The following is a 13,084-nucleotide window of genomic DNA, read 5'->3' on the forward strand; positions in this document are numbered from 1 at the left end:
CAACGAAAATGACCCACAACACAACGGAATCACCACAACACAACAGAATCACCACAACACAACGAAAATGACCCACAACACAACGGAATCACCACAACACAACAGAATCACCACAACACAACGAAAATGACCCACAACACAACGGAATCAACACAACACAACGGAATCACCACAACACAACAGAATCACCACAACACAACGAAAATGACCCACAACACAACGGAATCACCACAACACAACGAAATCAACACAACGGAATCACCACAACACAACGGAATCACCACAACACCACGGAATCACCACAACACAACGAAATAGCCACAACACAATGGAAATGCTCGCGACCACGAGAGGGCTTTCGGAGTGCAAAAAAGTTAGTTTTCCTTGCCATTGATCTATAGATTGGCCAGTCTTACAAAAATATAAAGACTATGCTCAGTTTAAGTGTGTAACCATTGTATATCGACATGAAATATCAATTCAAAATCACCTACATGCATTATAGCTGCATATTTGTATCTGTAAACGTTTTGACTCACAATCACGGCGCTTCCCAGCTAACAGGGAACGTTCTCAGAACATTGGCTAACGTTCTCTGAAAGTTCTCTCAACGTTATCAAAAAAACGTTCTTGCAGTAACATTATTACTGGCTTTTAAAGGGAATGGGAGCTGAGACTCTTATTGGCTTATTGATCACACCCTTGACTCATTAGGTACAACCCTTTTGGGGTAGTTAAACTAGCAAAAGTGGATTTGGACCATTCGGAGGAGTGTAAGCGCACCTTCAGACCATGCACTCAGATTATTAGAATTGGGCCTATAATGTCATAATTGTGAGTATACATTTATAACTGTGAAATAGAATGCCACACTGAGATATAAAGTCACAATTGTGAGTATAAATGCATAATAATGGTTAATCACAATTTTGACTTTATAACTCATCATTCATAATTGTGAGATATAAGGTCTCAATTGTGAGTATAAATGCATAATCATGAGATAAAAAGTCACAATTGTGTGTACAAATTTACAAGTGTGAGCTATAGTTATACGAGATATACAGTTGTGGGTATCCATTATTCATCATTGTGAGATTTAAAGTCACACTGAGATATAGTCACAAATGAGAGTATCCATAATTCATTATTGTGAGATATAAAGTCATAATTGGTAGTATAAATGCAGAATTATGAGAGAGTCACAAACATGCAAATAAATTCATAATTTAATCTCAATTGTATGTCTTAATTAATAATTTTGTGATATTTAGTCACACTGAGATATAAAGTCACAATTTTGTGTATACATACAATTGTGAGATGTAAAGTCACAATTATGAGATATTGTCAAATTTATGTTAATTTTAAATGGTATTAATTCACAACTGTGAGCAATGAAGTCACACATATGAGATATAAAGTCACAGTTGTGAGTATAATGTCATCATTGTGGGATATAAAGTCAAAACATGACATAATTGTAAATATAAATTCATAACTTTAAACACTACAGAGGTGTATATGGAGTTTCTCGCCTTGTACTTGTGCAGCGCTCCATAAACCCCCACTAGCAGTGGGTACACAAGCCTTAGGGGTAAAATAGCACACCACAGCCATGAAGTTTGTCCGCTCGCCCCTTTAAAGTCCTCTAATGGCTCCCTCTCGCCTGAGCTGCCATAGAAATCAGTCCAAATGAATTGCAACACTTTAAGAATGGGCAGATTAGAGCAGGAAAGGAAACAATGGAACATCAAATATGGCGAGCAGCAGGTCGGACAACAAGTCCGTCCCCACCAGATTACACCGGCTGCCTGGCAGACTCTCCTTTTCAATATAGCTTGGCCTAATTTCCAAAACATGAGGATTGTTTTCCATCAAACTCCATTGTATGTCAGCCCCATAAAAGAGCCACTAGAGTGTAATTTGGATGGGCTTCTCTTCTCAGTTAACGCTTCTTTAGAAGTGCGTTGCTTGAAATGAATTATAAAGGTTTAATTGAGTGTGGCAATTGATTGGATGACCCATATTGATCATTAGAAGGGGAAGTGATGGAGGAAGACACCTCCTCTTCAAAGAAAGACAAGCAGAAAGAGCAGATGGCTGCAGTGCTATTCTTCAAATTCCCTCCCTGGCCCATGGTGTCATGAGTTTTTCATGATGATATTACTGACACGAGGTGGACCTAATCCACGAGTCTGCTCGCTTAATGGGACAAAGGCTGAAAAGCACTCATGAATAAAAATGAGGGGGCTTTCTGACAGGCCTTGAAGAGCCTAAACCTGACTACTCCTTCTGAATAAAAGTAAACATATGTCTCAGTCTGATCCTCAGCTCTGAAACGTACCAAGTTCTACCACAAAAGTTTCTAACTTAAAAAATAGTATAGACCTAATTGGTCAGAGCCATCTAAAGGCATAACAAAGATCTTGAGTCATTTCAAACCTGTGGAACAAAAAAGAAGATATTCTGAAAACTGCTTGGACAATTCATAGAATCAAAGCAAATGGGGTCCGAAACAACATTGAATCCCACTGACTTTTATTGTATGGACTAAAAACACTGTTTCACAAAAGAAAGAAAATGATTCAGTTTTGGAATGAATCAAGAATTTAAATTTTTGGATGAACTACCCCTTAAAATATAACAAAAGAAAGTTGTTACTTGAATCGCTCATTCTCACATGATAGCATCATGACATTGTCACATTCCACTCACACATCCGTTATGATCGTTTTAATTGTTGTCTGCTCTGTGGGCCGGACTTCTAATACTGATGTTTTTTTGTTTGTTTTTTTGTTTTCAGCAAACACATGCATTTCATGAAAGACACACAAGGCTCATGGCTTACCTCATACACAAATCTTTTTTTGAGACAAAGTTTCCCTCTTAAAATCATTCTCCAAAGTCATAACTAATCTTGTGGCATGCTGAGAAGCTGAGGAATGTGTTTACTCACACAGAGTGGGTCTGCCAAGGGCTTCTTGAGACAGAACCCAAGGCACAAAAAAAGAAACAGCATTAGACTGAAGCCAAAAAAACAATCAAAAAAAGCGATGAAACATGGGAATAGTCTTACATGTTGAGTTGCAAATGTATCTCTATCGTAAATTTATGTCCATCTCGTCTGATCTGAACCTATGTGTCAAAGGATTTTTTTAACAATAGCCACATTTCCATTACAGATGTGTGCAAAACGTTTGCAATATTTTTTAAACGTCAATAAAAAACTATTGTGAAATGACAGTGTTTCAATCAATCAATGTTTTGTGTCTAAAACGTATTTTCCCTTTGCGATAAGTCATTCCAAAAATCATGATGGTGTTTCTGGTTGTTTAACCCTCATATCTGCTTTAAGGTCTTGATAAATTGCGGCGTTTCTTTGTTGTTTAGAATCCAGTATTTCTATAATTCTTTTGTCTTTTAGTTTAATAAAGAACTCTGTCCCCTCTTTTGTCCAAACAGACTGCACAATCTATACCAGGTGTTCTGTAAATGTTTCCAATGCTGTTTAGCGAAATAATCATTTTTTAAAATTGCCTGAAAAAACACCTCATGCCATGTGAAGGGAATGGAAACGCAGCTAGTGTCTCAGTTTTTTTTTGTTTTTGTTTTTTTTGTCCATACAGTGAAAGTCAATGTTGCCCAATGTTGTCTTCAAAATATCTTCCATTGTGTTCAGCAGAAAAAAGCAAGAAAAAAGTACGAGAAAATGAAAGCATTTTTTTTTTGGGGGGGGGGGGGGGGGGTACAGTATTCCTGTATTTTTAGAAAACATTCATAAACTGTAACACTCAAAGGGATAGTTCAGCCAAAAAGGAAAATTACCCCATCATTTACTCACCCTCAAGCTATGTATGTCTGTATGTACGGTGACTGTACGCATCTTTTTACGGTGAAAAAGTAATCCCTGATCTGACGAATTATGTATTGATGAATGTGGAAACGCAGAGGATAGAGCAAAACAAAGCATCAGTCACGAATTAGAACATATAATAGGCTGGCATCCGTTACACTCACCCCCCTAAATCTCACTCCCTTCTGGATCACGGTAACAATGTAACTCCTCATGTTTGAGCCACCCGCCCCAAGCGGGCCTCGATCCCGGGTCCGCCAACATGAGAGTTGGGCGCTCTAACAAGGAGGCTAACGGCTTCAACCTCTAATGTTAGTTGATAAAGCATCTCTTGAGATCAGATGAGTGAGGTTTACTCGCATAACAACTACTATCTGGCCTCCGTTACACTTACGCTACTCCTACGTTGTGTCAGGGGTACTCTTTTGGGTCTGAGTCGACTTGTGTAGACCATTTGTTGGAAGCTAGTTATTTTAGTTTTTAAAGTTTTAAATATTCAGACGGCCTTTATTAACCTGGAGCCATGTGGATATCTTTTATGATGATAGGTCGATGCACTTTTTTGGTCTTCAAAATACACTATATTGCCAAAAGTATTTGGACACCTCTCCAAATCATTGAATTCATGCGTTTCAATCACTTCCATCATCACAGATGTATAAAATCAATGTTCTCTGGAATGGTGAATCATGCTTCTCTGTCTGGCAATCCGATGGACAAGTCTGGTTTTGGCAGTTGCCAGGAGAATGGTTCTTGTCTGACTGCATTGTGCTGTGTGTAAAGTTTGGTAGAGGTGGGTTTATGGTGTGGGGTTGTTTTTCAGGGATTGGGCTTGACCCCTTAGTTCCAGGGGAAGGAATTCTTAAAGGGTTAGTTCACCCAAAAATGAAATGTATGTCATTAGTGACTCACCCTAATGTCGTTCCACACCCGTAAGACCTCCGACATCTTCATAACACAGTTTAAGATATTTTATATTTAGTCAGAGTATCTAAGTGTATGCACACTATACTATCCATTTCCAGAAAGGTATTAAAAACATCATCAAAGTAGTCCATATGTGAGATCAGTTAGTCAATTAGAATCTCTTGAAGCATCGAAAATATGTTTTTTTGCTGATTGATTCAAATAAGCGTATTGATTCATGATTCGGATTACGTGCCAAACTGCCAAACTGCTGAAATCACGTGACATTGGCAATACAAATCATGACTCAGTCCGCTAATTCGTTACCATTTGAATCTTTATTTGAGGTTTTAAACGTGCAGTATGCAACTTTTGGCCACTAGGGGTCACTCATTCAAAATAATTACAACTGACGTACTTTGATGACGTCGGGAAAGTGCGTGGGCTCATGGGAGTTGTTGTCATTATTGCCACTGTCAACCAGCGAATCTGGCATCTCCAGCAGAAAACATGCTCACTGACAAGGTAATTGATTGTTATATTACATCTCTATTATTGTTAAGTTTAGTTACGGCTTTTCACTTTATGTAATGTCAATCTAATGAAATAGCAGCAAGCTACCGTTACTTAACAAACTTATCAGTAACGTTAGATAATGTGCGAGACAGAATGTTGTGCGGGCGGTCGCTATGTCAACATACCTATAAGTTGGTAGGCTATGTTGACATATTAACCGCGCATCATAATTTGAGTTACTCAAATTATAGATATATTGACATGGCATCCGCGATTGTCGAACATTCTGTATATCAACTGTTCAATAAGTAAATAAATTTCAATTTAGTTTATCATTACCAACATAAAATAGTAAATGAGAGAACCAGCACCAGCAATACGTTGTTCATTGGAACACGCGCTGTGTTGCTCCCCACGTTCATCAATCATTCTAATAAACATTTATTTTGGAACTCAGAGATATATGAATAAGTAGATCATTATTAAATCAATATTATATGTAGCTAGTATTAATATATGATAAAAGTGACGGTCACCTTATATTAATTGACCAAGATAGTGGCATATTACCTTATGAAGCTAACGTTACTTTCTCCAGCTACATATAAAACCAATAATAGCTAGTCCATCTGCGTTTTACACATGACATCATCGTGTCACCAAATATACGGATAGAAATATACTTTTGAATCAGTTTTAAAAAAAATAGCTGTTTCAGTCTCCAAAAACACAGAATCCGCCTGTTTGAAAAGCCAATACAATACAAAATGTATACGTATTCAGCTAAACTCGTCTCAATGTGGTCAAGATCGCTATGCAATATGCAAACATACAGCATGTTATGATTATATGATTATTATGTTAGCTGAATGGTTACTTAAATTACCTGTTTATTAAAACGCAAGCGAGATCAGCATCTCTCTGCAGTCCGAGCTTGTCACGAAGATTTCGCCATCTTTCAAAGGCTTCTCCAAGGTTTACACGTCTCTTGCTTCTTCTACTGTCCCAAAATCTTCTCGGGTCATTTTTTTCACCCGTACGTTTGCGCTTTGTTGAGCTGGCAAAACGTACAGGCAAAGAGTAGTCATGATCCATTATCATACAGACTTTTTTATACGGGGGTTCCCCTTATACTGTCTGTCAGTGTTCCTCTTTGAGTTTGGCGGTTCCGCCGAGTTCCGCAGGAAGCAAGACGCAAACGTGGATATGACGTGAAAGACTGGCGACATAACGGAAATAAAGACACGGTCCGTGTCTTCGAATTAAAATATTAATTTCTCTGGATTTAGAAGTTAATTGGAACTGTCGGGATAATGTAAACACACAACTTTAAAAAATATATAACATAGATATAGTGATCTTTTATATTTTTAATGCTGAAACATTACATATTGTGCCTTTAAAACAAACTCGGAAGAGAAGACAATGCTGTAAAAAGTAGTTTTTGTTATTTTTGGACCAAAATACTTTCGATGCTTCAAGAAATTCTAATTGAATAACTGATGTCAAATATGAACTACTTTGATGATGTTTTTTATTCCCTTTCTGGACATGGACAGTATAGTGTGCATACACTTGAATACGCTCTCAGACTAAATATAAAATATCTTAAACTGTGTTCCGAAGATGAACGAAGGTCTTATGGGTGTGGAACAACATTAGGCTGAGTCATTAATGACATCAATTTCATTTTGGGTGAACTAACCCTTTAATGCTTCAGCGTACCAATACATTTTGGGCAATTTCATGGTCCCAACATTGTAGGAACAGTTTTGGGATGGCCCCTTCCTGTTCCAACATGACTGCACACCAGTGCACAAAGCAAGGTCCATAAATACATGGTTGAGCAAGTTTGGTGTGGAGTCCTGACCTCAACCCGATAGAACACTTTTGGAATGAATTAGAGCGGAGACTGAGAGCCAGACCTTCTCATCCAACATCAGTGCCTGACCTCACTAATGCGCTTCTAGAAGAATGGTCAAACATTCCAATAAACACACTCCTAAACCTTGTGGAAAGCCTTCCCAGAAGAGTTGAAGCTTTTATAGCTGCAAAGGGTGGGCCAACAGAATGGAATGTCAGTAAAGTGCATGTGCATGTAAAGACAGGCGTCCCAAAACCTTTGGCAATCTAGTGTATCATCCTCTATTCACTGCCATTATAAAGCTTGGAGCATTATTTAATGAAACTTGATTGTATTCGTCTGAAAGAATAAAGTCATATACACCTAGGATGGCTTGAGGGTGAGGAAATCATGCTGTTGCTGTTGCTGTTTTTTTTTTTGTTTTTTTTTTAGTTTTTTCTGTGAAAAACCCCTTTAACAAAAAATGTGTCTGGTAAGCTTAATTCAGCTTGTGTGACAGTGTGAAGGTGTGTGAAAGCAGCAAAAGAGTGAGAGTGATCATGTGACCACCCCTCCCCTCTCTCTTTCTCTCTCTTTGCTGTCGGACATGGTGTAATGTCCTCAGATGGATTACAGGCAGCTGTGTGAAGTCGGAAACCTGCCGTGATGAGTGTAATTATTTATCCACCTGTTTTATTCATAATATTTCACCTACTAAAGGTTTTTAAAAGTTTGACAAACTTTTTTAAGCATATGAAATCCAACGTTGTTTTTTTATAAAACATTTTCACACTTAATGGAAAAGTGTTAGTTCCTCAGTTCTCTAATCTGATTGGCTAAAGCAGCATTCCAAAAGTGGTGTGCTGGGACATTTCACTGATTTGGAACACATATAAGCAAGATGATAAGCAAAGTATGCTCATGTGAAAATTATTTTGAGACCAGTCGGCAGTAAAAAAAAAAGGAATTAAATTTAGGGCCACATTTAGTCAGAATCCTCTTGTTTATAGAACTATACTTTTATACTGAAAAAGTATAAAAAACACTCAAGGTGCCAGTGAGGGTCTCAAAGTACCATCATATAAACTTACCAGAGTAACAGACCACTAACAAAGCACAAAGCCGGTGCTTGAAAGAACACAAACACGCATGCACACAGTCACACACACAATATGCATGTTGACAGAGGCTAATGAACGTCCTTCGATCGGCTGCCAGAAGCCGTGAGAACCACTTCTCGGGCTTGTGGTGTCCTGCTGGGTCTCTGGAGCACAAATGAGCATCGTGACAATATATTTCAGCACAGGAACACAAACATAATCACAAAACTGGGAATAGAGCACCTACATCTGAGACAGAAAGTGCACTTCTCCACTTCATCAGAAACAAACACGGATCCTTCGCTTGCCAATAGAACCTGTAACCAAGGGAACTGACGTTTATTGTGCCGGAGAAACGGTTATAGGAAACTAGACACCTGCAATCCAGCCAATTAGGTTATGAGGGAATAGTACTGTTTCATTTCCTGACACTGAATGGCCTTTTCAAATGACCAGGAATAGCCACGAGGGTTATTCATGCTTGACTTATAATCAAAACCCAGACTGATCTCTTTATGTGCTTCCTTAGACAGGGCTTTTGTCTCATTGAGACAAGTTTTGTTTGTTTAGTTGGTAAGTCTATGGGGCAAATTCACAACACATTTCAGCTTTTTTTTTTTTTAAAGAAATAATTTTATTTAAATAATAATAATAATAATAATAAAACGTTTGACACTTGTCTGTTATGAGATAAAACAAATCTCTTGAGCTATTAAAAGCCAAGCACCCAGGGAAATCTAAATCACTGTTTCTTTAGGAGGCACCATTTTTGATTTTTCCTGTTCCGCCCAGTTTGTGTCTCATGGGTATTATATCCTACGGTAGACAGCGGCAAGCTGCTACATACTCAAGTTGCCAAAGGTCCTCCACTTGCCTTGACCCTGGCTGACACCCGATCCCCCTAAAGCCATCTTTTATTCCTCCTTCAAGAAGCAACATTAGGATCATTCTTACACCCCTGCTGTTTGGTTGTGGTGACCTCTAAGCTTATGGGAATCCAAGGCCAACACCAGAGTAAACGGCAACAGTCGGTTTCTAACAATCAGCTCTGTCTCTCTCTCTTCCGGCATAATGTTTAAACGGAGAGATTGAGGGTTAACCGGGTGGTGCTTGGGTTGCTGTCTCTCGTTCCGCCTCTTGTCCGAATTAGTTCGGGATCACCGGTGCTGCCAATGGCGTGTTCTCAGGCTAGCGTTGCATTCCTCACAGCATTTCATTCTTTCATAAAGCATCTGCCCCTCAACCTACAGGCAAGGCTAGTCATTCATGGCAGAGAATCAACAGCAGTTTGATAAGTACTTAAAGGGATAGTTCACCAGAAATGTTCCTCGTTCCAACCGCATTTTGTAATCGAAATCATGCACTATCCAGGAAGTGATAAAATGGCAACACTTTAGAATAATGGTCCGTTATTAACAGATAACTATGCAGGAAGTAATGCAAGTAGCACTACATTAACACTTCAGCTATTATTAACTAATATAAAAACAAGCTGAACTAATCAGTAAATAACATCAAATTTAGGAGATAGTTCCTTATTGAGTAATCAATAATTACTGACTGAGATTAGCCTCATTAATAACTATAAACTAACTAACCAATTTTCACAACATCATTGTGTGTCTAAGATGTAATTAATCATATTCTTTACTCTGAATAAATGCATTACTAATTACTTAAGTGTTACCTACTCATTATGCAGGAGCTACTAGTGATCTGGACCATTATTTCACAATTTCTCACATCTCAGACATGTTAATGTTGTGATTAGTTAATTAGTAATTCTTTATCATTTTTTCTTGTTACCTATTAATTATTAATGACGCCAGTCTCATTCAGTAATTATTAATAAAGCAACATCTTAATCCTGAATTCAATATTAATTACTGATTAGTTCAGCTTGTTTCTATATTAGTTAATAGTAGTAGCTGTAGTGTTAATGTAGTGCTACTTATTAATCCTGCATTACCTCCAGCATGGCTATCTATTAATAACATACCATTATTCTAAAGTGCTACCGATAAAATCAATCTGATCTTTAAGCTGTGATGACTATGAAAACACCTCTTTCCACAGCAGATTAAGCGATATTTTAGCAAAGATGCTAATCTCCAGTCTGTGTCTTGTAAGTGTGAAACTTGCTTTTAAAGAATTGAAAAGCCAAAACACCATATTTCTAGTGTTCGCAACGTATCTGAACGTAAAATTATAATAAGGGTGCTGGATCGACAATGTACTTTGTCATGCAGTTTACATGATCGTGACTGTTTTAGGCTTGACCACATGACTTAATGACACCAAATTTTGAGACAAATCTGGATGGATCAAGCAACTTCCGATAGAGTCGGATGTACGATTTAATTGGGTAGCCCCATTTCATCACACATTTTAGGTTTTTGTCTTTTGCAGTTCCCAGTTATGCGCTGCATTTTAAAAACAGCACCTAATATAGTGGAGGGGGGACTGTAAAAATAATATGGACAATGCACCTTTACTCTCTTCCATTGTAGAAAAGTGAAGCCGCCAATGTCCCAATATGACACTGACATCTTGTGCTGATTCGGGACCTTAATCTGCACAATAGTGAACTCGGGACCCAAGTCTGATTATGCCCCCTTAAATGAAGACTTGAACCAAATGAACACTTGAACTTGCATCAGTGTGATATACAACAATCTTAAATGACAGAAACTATCTTTGGAAAACATTCATTTGAAGAGTAATTTGATTGTTTAGTTTGTCTCACATCTCATTCCATTACATGGAGAGGATGGTGTTTATGACCTATACTGGGATCAAACACCTGGAGAGTGATCCTAAAGTTTTGGTTTCACTTTTCAGGATGTGTGCGGCACACTTGGGGGAGATCTCCCTCTCATCATCGATCGGCCCACTTCTTGACTCAAAATCGGGTCTCCCCAAACTTGCTTAACTATTAATTAATAAATAATAATAATAATAATAATAATAGCCTATTAAGTGAATCTAAATATTGTTAATTAGTTTTATAAATAACTGATATATTTGGATATTTAACACATAATTTAACACTATTTAATTTGAAGTTATTGAGACTATATGTAGGATAAGTGCAAATGTGTATAAGCTATCAGGATAATTGCTTATCTGTTTACTATGCTAGTATTTAAGATAACTAATAAAGGTATAAATGCAGATAAAAAAACAGCATTTATCATAACATGATTTTGTAGGAAATGTAATCAGGCGCTAAAGGGGAGGGGGCAATTTGTTACTCCCATATACTGTATAAAACAATGCGGTCATAGTGTCTGTGACGTCACCCATAGGTTTCTGAGGAGCATTTTTAAGCCCAAAGTGGGTGGGGTCAGCCGTCGCTATCTTGCCAGCACGTCACCACCAATCACTCCCGGATAACTAAAAATGGGCAAAGAGGTGGGACGTAGGAACAGCAGATAAAAGACCCGTATGAAAGCTGCGGCAATCAACCTGTTACTCAAGTGACCATTCCATTAATTATGCATACCTTTAAGCCTTAATACAATTTAAACAGAAAAGTAAAAAAATAAAAATAAAAAATAAAATCACCCACCCTTTCTCTAGCAGCTAGTCGTTGATTTGCAATTAAAGTAATTTCTGTATTGGATTCAAGAGAGAGACCGGAAAATTGTTGCTTGGTCACGACACACTATACACGGAAAGTTCCAGTGCTCCCTATGGCCAGTACATGCCTGCTGATGCTATAGGTGTGGATGTATTAAGTTTGTTTACAGTTACAAGCACTATATACAGTAAAAAAAAAAAAAACATTTACAATACAATATAATCATTGTTATTGTATAACTAATTAATATAATAATTTCTTGCAATTAGTAGTACTGTAGTAGTAAGAGTGCATGAGAGTGTAGCGTAATTCCAGTAAAATAAAACATCATGTCACAAATGTTACACTATTTGAATTGAGTGCTCCTTTGGGTTCGTTGCATAAATTGACATTTAACAAAACTGTACATCTTTTCAAAGTGTGGAAATGAGCTTGGGGTGTAATAATTGTAAAGACACTGATTGGCAGTGTTTGCGTCAAACAGGCATTGATGATATTTTTCTCTCTTGTAATTGATGCACATGGTTTGAGCCCAACCCTTGCCTGCAGCCAGACTCAGGAATGTGCTAGAGATGAGAAGTTCTTCTCCTTGGAAGAGTACAGTTCTTCGTTGCATCATAGAAACGGCTCGCCGTAAGCACCCACACTGCATGCTAACAACCAGAGCAGAATGCCAGAGATCTGAAAGTTGTGTTTTGATAAGGGTGTGTGATCTTAACCTACAAAACAACACAGAGCAGAGAACAAAAACACTACAGTGTTAAATGCTCGAGACACTCAAAAGTAGCTCTACCTGCACTGTAACAAAACATTTAAAAACACATTAGTAACTTAACTTGTCTAAAAGAGAGAGAGAGAGAGAAAGAGAGAGGAGCTTTGTTTATACAATCACCACACCTTCAATGAAGACAACAATGACTTCTGTATAACAAGCCCAGGCATATTTTGATTGCTGCTCAGGTCTTCCATGACCTCACCCCATATCCAGATTCAGCCTGTACCTTCATTCAGGCTGACATAGAAAAAGAATCCCAGGAAATCTTTTGGCAAAGAGGAAGTTTGGATTGCAGAGGCTCATTTCATCCGGGGCCCTGACAGCACAAGAGGCAATGTCATCATGGGCCCGGGCCAGAGCGTTTCATTGTTCCTGCTCATGGCACAACAAAAGAGATAAATAAACATCAGCAGCCTTGACTCCCCTCAGCTGTCAGTCCAATTACCCACAAACCCATACCTCTCAAAATGTCTATTTACCCATGACCTCAACGGCTCGTGACTGA

The sequence above is a fragment of the Pseudorasbora parva genome, chromosome 17, assembly GCF_024679245.1.
Source record: "Pseudorasbora parva isolate DD20220531a chromosome 17, ASM2467924v1, whole genome shotgun sequence".
NCBI classification, from domain to species: domain Eukaryota; kingdom Metazoa; phylum Chordata; class Actinopteri; order Cypriniformes; family Gobionidae; genus Pseudorasbora; species Pseudorasbora parva.